Here is a 7,027-nt window from a genome sequence, read left to right on the forward strand (position 1 = left end):
TATCAAAAGAAAAGAGCAAATGTATCTGGAGGTCCTCTATTGGTCATCCATAAACTAAATCTAACAAATGATTTGCAAGAGGACACAATAAGCTGAGAACTAACTAAGAAAGTATTGAGTCTACGGTTTATTTCTTCTGCCTGTTTTGACATCGTCGTCGGCTCTGTGGTTTGCGATGCATTGGTCAAGGCGCCGCCGCTGGACTGGAGGACACTACGCCAACTCGACCTGTGTATTTAGATGTTGCCACAACCATGGGGTAAAAGGTTTTGGTTCAGGTTTAGGAGGGGGAGTTTTGACTCCTAGTTAATGCAAGTAACGTACTAGTGGAAGTAGAAAATAATAATGATAATAATTGAACATTTCGATTTCACTGAGAGCTACTCCACTCCAACAGGTGGCGGTAATCAAGCAAAACGGCCGCCGACCACTGTTAATGTGAAGAAGAAGACGAAGATATGCGTCACGTTCAAAACAAAAGTTGCTTCCGCTCTGGTCGCCGTGTCTTCAGGAAGAGTCTCAAATACTCCCGACAAGGACGACCAAACGTCAAGTAACAAAAAAAACATCTCCCTCCCAATGTCCAGTGAGTGAGTTGATAATGAGAGTCCGATGTCTCCAGCATTAACCAGGACGCTCTTTTTCTCACCACTAAAGCTACAGTAAGCTGCCGTTTAATGCTTAGCTAAATCATCGGTTCACCGAGCACTGCTAACTTGCGTCATTCATTGCCTGCTGTGGCTAATAGGGATTAGCTCGCCGTTAGCTTCACGGTAGCTAAGTGTAAATGTGGCTGCTCCAGTTTCCATTTGAGCTCCACTTACCGTGAGTTTCTCTTTTGCTGACCTCGTGTTGTGTTTTTGAGGAGCTGTTTGTCCAGCACCTGGCTCTCGCTTCATTCAACGGTCCGGGAAAGAAACCAACACTCTATCGTACAGCGACCTGGCTCAAACCGCGCAGAGGAGAAGGAGGTTTTCCACTTTCTTACAGGTGAGACCCAGCCACAGGCTGGTAACGTTAGACCTACAGGGACTTTCTGAGCACGTAATGTTGGGCACTACTAACCTTCTCATACTATAACACATCAGTTTAATAAGTATCTACCTAAAATGAATGCCGTCTACTACAAAAGCCATGCAATATCTCATCACCACGAAGGTTATAATCAATTTCATGGTCATTTGGATGCTGTATGGGAGTCATGGAGATTCTGTACTGAATATATTTGTATGTGGCTCTATGTATATCTATAGTCAACTCAATGTCACAAACTAATCTCCCAAAATGATTATAAAGTTAAATCAACACCTCAGTGAAACATTATATATATAATATATATATATATATATATATTATAATAATATATATTATATATAATATATATATAGAAATATAAATACCATACAAATGTGAATTACATGTACTTATTGACTAAACCAAGTATTAGGAAGAAACAAAGTGGTCCATTTTATAATAAAATACCAAGTGGTTCATACAGTAATCAACAAATGTTTTTTTTCATGATGGGGTAGCTATATTCGGTTATTGACGAATACCTTTTTTTTCAACACAAACTTGCACCGCTTTGTGTTTCTTTGCAACAATCATAAATGGAAGTTGCCACAGTCTTATTTTTTCTGCAACAATTTTAAAGCAGTTTTTGTCGTAACCTCTTCTACCAAGGACAACAATAGCTTTTAAGATCTATTTCCACAACCATTCATCATTATTCAGATGCTATAAACATAGTTTCACATCACTTCACATTGGTTCTGCAGGAATGGCATTCTGCAGTACAGTTAAAGGATAAATAGTGACTATAAGAACAAGTTTGACACATTTTAATATTCTCTTTTATAATATCCTCCAAAGAAGATTCTGGCTCGAGATTTTCTTCAATCTTTGGACCAAATGCAAGATGATGATGATGCTGACTTTTAAAAAAGAAACTGGTTACATTCACAGATGGTATCAAATGCACACGTCCTGCCATTCATTAAATGCACTAGCAGAGAGATACACTGAACTTTTTCTAATGCTTTTTTTAAGATACATTGACAGAATTCTGCTGTAGGACTTATGCAAGACTTTAGGGGACACAGAATTGAAAGTAAAGCCACATAGGTCAAAGTAAAATCAAGTAAAGACATAGAAATTATCTTTAAACACAACAAAAACACCTCTTAGAGGTACATAGAAGTTTTACTGTATGTCTAAGATAAATACTGATGCCAGAAATCAAATGTGTAACAATGGCTTAAACAAAGCAAGTCTTAGATGAATCATAATGCAATCACCCCTTAACATTTGGAATTTGTTTTGCATTTGGCCTGTATTCCCAAACTATCTGAAGGTTTTGTGGTAGCATTTCTTTTAAGGTCCGGGTTGTTTTGCATGCACAATAATCAGAGGAGTAAATTGTTGTTTTTTCTTTATAACTTGCAGGCCTATATGGGCTTTACTCCATGTAGCGGACCAAGATGTAATGGGAATCCATTCCACACAGTGGTGCACAAAGTCTCAGTTCCAGAGTTGTTATTGCCTTTTAAATAGGATTGGGTTTTAGAGTGCTATCAAACATTAATTTCAAAGTCAATATACTGATGTTAATATTCTAAGTTACATATGATAGTAAAGTAAAAAGAGATCTGTCATGTTGATTGTGTGTAGTTTATCACTAAATACTTGAAAGTATAAAAAACCTCCTTTTTTACAGCTTCACTAAAGCAAGTGAACATGCTGCATCTTTCCAAATACAAATTCACACTCAAGCTTAATAGATGTGAATATTTAAAGTGTATATAGAACTGACACCTTACTATAGCATCATCCTCATGCATTTACAAATTGTTTAGATTTGATATTAAAATAAAGATTCATGCTGTCTGATATTCATTGTTACACCGCATGTATTTTACACCACAACTTTGGCCAAAATATATGTATGTAAATGCAGTGTATATATTGTCGAATGACGTTTTAAACAGTCAGTCAGTTGTTCTGTTTTAAGCTAGAGGCTGATAGCAGGACCATCAATTCTCCACGTGAAACATATTGCTAAGTGGTAATATAAAACATGAGTTAACAGCTACATGTTCATCAACTCTCCCGTTATGTGAGGTTTATTTCTCTGATTCCAGTTTACGGATGCCACTTTTAGGTGCTTCGATGAGATAAGGTGCAATCAAATGTTTTGTCCTCATACTACGGACTAACATAATCCTGAGCATGCATACATATGCTACATTGTTACATGAATATAAAAACAGCACACATAAGGCAATGTGGTTGCATTGTCACTGTTGATGAGTTTGTTGAGTCGAAGCTGTATGTCAAGCAGAGTATTCTCTAAAGTAGAAAATGATTCTCTAGGTTGTTGCCATGTGCTCTCTCCATCTATGGTCCCTTGTGTTGGCAAGATGCTCCTTCATGCTGAAAGAGAATGACAAACCACAGTAAATGTCTGAGACTTGGACACATTTACACACTACTCTGTGTCCCCTAGCCCCCCCCCCCCCCATTCATAAATGTCAAAGTAATGAGTCTGTTCGCTCCCCTCTAATAGAATAAAACACTGAATTGCGTTAATTTCTACAGCTGTTTTCATGCCACAGCCTCGTCTCAGCCAGATCTCCCGACAGATGACTCTTGCAAAACACTGGACATGACTCAGCTGCTTGTTTGGCTGCTGTTTCCACTTCTTCTTTGGCATTCAAGCATTGTTGTTTCGGCCAAACAAGTAACACTGATCAGGGATCTGACTGCCTCACTATACAATAATTTAGGAATAACTCACAGCTGGCTTTGGATCAGTATTTACCAGATACTTGAATTGATACTTGAATTTGCCCCTGTAAAGTGGCTTGTAGCTGAATTTTGTGACAGGTCTCTGGAACGTATGGTTCTAATGTATTAAATATAAATATGCAACAACAGAAAGCCATATCACTGATATTTGTACCTGCTCCTATCCATTAAAAAAACAATTTAGTACAAATTGATATTATCCCCACATCTTTTTTTAATCACATCGTTGTTCTATTAAATTAAATATGCTTCAACCCCCCCCACCCAGTCATTTTCATACAACCCCTGAGGGTATAATCCATCAAATGGTCCATGGACTTTGGTTCCTCACTAGTGAGTATCCCCTGCTCCTTTCCTCCTTCCTCGTTTCCTCCCGAGAGGCAAACACCTTTTCCATGGTCTGTATAGTTTCTACCACATCCAGGTGGTCTGAGTGGATCCCCGGACCTCCTCTCTGGCTTGGTGTTCGTAGGAAATCCTCCCTCTTCCAACCCACTGGTGGTGGACACAGCCTGCAGGGCAGCCCTGTTTTGGAGAACAAGCAGACGGGACCTGGCAAACTCTCAGGTCCAGCTATGTTTTCCCAGCAGATTGGAGAGATGGTGGTAACCAGAAGGCTGGGTGCAGTTGACTGGTTTTCCTGGGGTCTCTGTTATGAACGGCTGTCAGCAGGGAAGCTGTGAAGCAGGTGCAGAAGAGATGATCCAGAACCCCACTCCCAATCCTCAAGGTTGGTTCCCCAGACTCTTGTTCAGTGGCAAAAGTAGGAAGAGGCCCCGCTGCTCCTACACCCTCTGCTGGGAAGCGACCCCCAGCAGGAGGGAGACAGACAGGCAGAGCAAGGCCCTGCTCACGCCCCGGTAGCATCTCCAAACTGGCTGAAACATGAAGTTTCAGCTTTATTAAGACTAACACACACACACACACACGCACGCACGCACGCACGCGCGCGCGCGCGCAAACGCACGCACGCACACACACACCACACACACACACACACACACACCACACACACACACACACACACACACCACACTTGTTTCCATGTGGTCTTTTAATGTAACACAGCTATTGCTTTTTCACACAACAGGTCTCCCTTTTTAAGAGCCATACATATATCACGATTCTTGAAATAAGGGACAAAACATGTCCCCATCAAAATTTGCAATTGCTTAAAAAACAATAAAATGTTTTAAAAAAGCTTTAAAGTGAATATGAAAGACTATGTAGTTTAGACCCTTAGTTTATAATTTATATTATTTCATAGTACTTTTCTAAATACCGGCACTGTACTATGAAAGTCCGTGCAAATGAACTCGTCTCAGTAGAGGTCACAGTACCAAACTGCAAAAAAAGAGTTTAAAATTAACAAAATGCACAAATATGAATTAAGGTTAATTGCATGGCTTAATAAAATATCACAACATACTTAAAGTGAACATTGCATTATTTTGTACATTAACACAGCCTTTCAAAATCTGTCATCATTCACGTCAAATTTTTTCAAAATATTCAGCAAATTAGTTGAAATCCTCGTGGTCAAGCTTTTATGTGTCAACACTGTCTTCAAAGTAGGGATGATTTCATCAAGAATTTTAAAATCTATGTTGGTATTTTGGTTTAGTTTAGTGGCAGCTGGAAACTGAATAAAATCAAAATGGCTACAATAACTAGACATGATTAAGTTGAAAAAACATGTTGTTTTGTCAACTCCGTCAGACGTCAACTCTCTCAGATATTTTGTCTGACGGTGTTGACATGTAAGCTGACGGAGTGGAAAAGTTGCCCAAATACTTATTAAGTAATGTAGAACAACTAGATAACATGATAATATTATCTAAGTATACATGTTGATTGACTTAACAATATCTTATATATCTAAATGCCAATAACTTTAAAATTGTTTATGTGTACTGCAGGCAGACATAGACAGAAACGGTCAGTGGAGGAGCAAAGAAAAAGAAACAGGAGTACCAGAGAAAAGGAGAGAAAGAATTAACAGTGATCAGAAAGCAGAAGAGACCAGTAGAAAAGGAGAGACAGAGATGGAAGGACAGGGTCCAAAACCAAAGGTAAAACAAGTAGGAGAATTAGGACCAAGAACAAAGAGGCACGCAGAAAGTATTGGAGGAAAGCAAAGAAAAGGTCCAGAGCTATGCAAAATAGACGGCTAAATAAAATAGACACCCACCAGAAAGTCCTCTGGACCAGACTGTTGAGGAGCCTACTTCAAGCAGGCGTGCCCTTGCAGCTGAGAGGGAAAGGAGAAAAAACAGGAAAAGACATTCAAGGGAGATAAAAGCATTGAAAGAAAAGGTTAAGAAATTAACAAAGAGCAACAAAAAATAAGAAAGCAGGAAGTCGAAAAAAAAAAAAAAAAGGGCCAGGAAGAGCCGTCCATTGGCATGTTGATGGAGGAGATGGAAGACGAGTTGGGAGAAGTGGGGGACTCGGTTGAAGAAATGGAAGATTGGTAGATGAAAGGAAGAGAAGAAATGGAAGGTCCTGAGGGTGATATGTTGACATGACTATCAGCAGTATTGAGACGGTTGATTGGCTTGCAGTGGTGTATGAGGATCATGGTGGTGGGGAAGTCCATTGATCTAGGATAGAACACCACGATGTGAAAGTTGAGTTTATGCATCCTCGTGGTCCTACTGCCAATTTTCCACCAAAACATGGGAGGAGGGATGTCTGTTTTTGTCCAGTGAAGATTTCATTTTAAAACTGACGGGACAGCTTGTCCCGTCCAAGCAAGCCGGACCAGGGAACTCTATGCCATAGCCCCGGATGTTATGGACTTCATAGAGCGTAGGCATGTTCAACACCTCTTGTCCAATGCCATGTCCACAGGTTAGATAAAGTATTATATACATTTCTAATGCTTGGCTCTAAACTGAAGGCAGTAAAAAAGATAAAATTATCTCTATATATTACTTACTTGTTGAGAAAAATTGACGTAGAACTCATAGAACTTACAGTACCACCTGAGACCCATAGAAATAAGGTTAATTACTGTCTCAAACGATGTGTTAAAGTATAGCTGGAATTTCAACAGACATTTCAACCGGTTTACTTTTACAGAAACACTGCAGTTATGAGTCTTAATTCTTCACTTTTCATTTTTGCAGTGAGCCTTTGGAAGGAGTCAGGAAATAGATGGGGAGAGTTCTGGATCCTGTTATACTTCAATATTTGTACATTATTAACATATTACATA

At 39.3% G+C, this 7,027-nt stretch overlaps 1 protein-coding gene across 1 annotated transcript in view; it reads left to right on the forward strand.

Moving 5' to 3' along the window:
• si:ch211-57n23.1 (uncharacterized) overlaps positions 1-7,027 on the forward strand; it is a 34,182-nt gene that overhangs the window by 16,468 nt on the left and 10,687 nt on the right. The gene's annotated exons all lie outside the window — the stretch shown is intronic.

This window comes from Etheostoma spectabile, chromosome 14, assembly GCF_008692095.1.
Source record: "Etheostoma spectabile isolate EspeVRDwgs_2016 chromosome 14, UIUC_Espe_1.0, whole genome shotgun sequence".
In the NCBI taxonomy this organism is placed as follows: Eukaryota; Metazoa; Chordata; class Actinopteri; order Perciformes; family Percidae; genus Etheostoma; species Etheostoma spectabile.